At 43.1% G+C, this 1,303-nt stretch overlaps 1 pseudogene; it reads left to right on the plus strand.

Moving 5' to 3' along the window:
• The window catches only part of LOC102874430, a 6,342-nt pseudogene that overhangs the window by 3,168 nt on the left and 1,871 nt on the right, over positions 1-1,303 (plus strand).

Genomic DNA, 1,303 nt, shown 5'->3' on the forward strand with positions numbered 1-1,303 from the left:
CAGCGTCACCCATTTTGTATAATATTTCATGAGTTCCTTGTTTTTCAATGCAGCATAGTATTCCATTGTGTGAATATATCACAGCTTCTCTATCCATTCGTTTGTTGATGGGCACCTGGGTTGTTTCCAACTCCTTGCTATTGTGAACAAAGTCACGATAAACATGGGTGTGCATATATCTGCTTGGGTGGCAGTTCTGGTTTCTTTGGGGTATATTCCCAGCAATGGAATTTCTTGGTCAAATGGTATTTCTATTTCCAACTTTTTGAGAAAGCGCCACACCACCTTCTATAGTGGTTGCACCATTTTACACTCCCACCAACTGTGAATAAGGGTTCCAGTTTCTCCACAACCTGGCTAACATTTAATGTTTGCTTTTCTGTTAAATTTTGCTATTCTTACTAGGGTGAGATGATAGCTCATAGTTGTTTTATCAAGCTGTCTTTTATGTTGCGGACCTTGGAGACAGCCTGAAGAAGGGTCTCAGATGGCTAAAAGCTCTTCCTTGGGTCCCTCCCTTTGATGCAGTCAAATATAATGATAACAGAGCCACAGTGAAGAAAGACCCTGACTACCACAGGGACAGGTACTAGTAAGAATGAAATACAGCTGGTGCAGAGTCAGGGGCGGGGCTCCAGAGAAAATAATCTCTGCAAATCCTTATAAACAAGTATCTCAAGTTAAGTGTGATGCCAATAATGGAGTTGAGACAGTGACGTTACGCTGATGAAAGTTGCCAGGACACATCCGAAGGCAAAGTTGGGGTGGGTTTTATTTTGGGGTTGGTTTTTTTTTTTGCCACTGATGATTCCAAAGCAGTCTGTCGCCTTAGTGTTATATCTGGTGCCACATTCAAAACCAGCAGGCTTCTTTTAGAACGGGCTAAAGAACTCCACATTGATGTCATTGGTGTCAGCTTCCAGGTGGGAAGTGGCTGGACCGACCCAGAGACCTTTACGCAATGCAGTATCTGAAGCCTGTTGGGTCTTTGACATGGGCGCGGAGGCTGCTTTTAGCACGTTTCTGATATTGAGGGAGGCTTTCCTGGCTCTGAGGACGTGAAGCTTGACTCGGAAGATATCACTTGTGTAATCAATCCAGCAGTGGACAAGGGTTTTCCATCAGACTGTGGAGTAAAATCATAACTGAGTTAGGCAGATTCTATGTTGCCTCTGCCAAGAAACTTGTATTAAAAGAACAGATGAAAACAACTATAAGATATCATCTCACCCCAGTAAGAATAGCAAAATTTAACAGAACAGCAAACAACAAATGCTGGCGAGGTTGTGGAGAAACTGGAACC

This window comes from Elephantulus edwardii, unplaced genomic scaffold, assembly GCF_000299155.1.
Source record: "Elephantulus edwardii isolate Elephantulus edwardi_28Jun2011 unplaced genomic scaffold, EleEdw1.0 scaffold00348, whole genome shotgun sequence".
Lineage (NCBI taxonomy): Eukaryota > Metazoa > Chordata > Mammalia > Macroscelidea > Macroscelididae > Elephantulus > Elephantulus edwardii.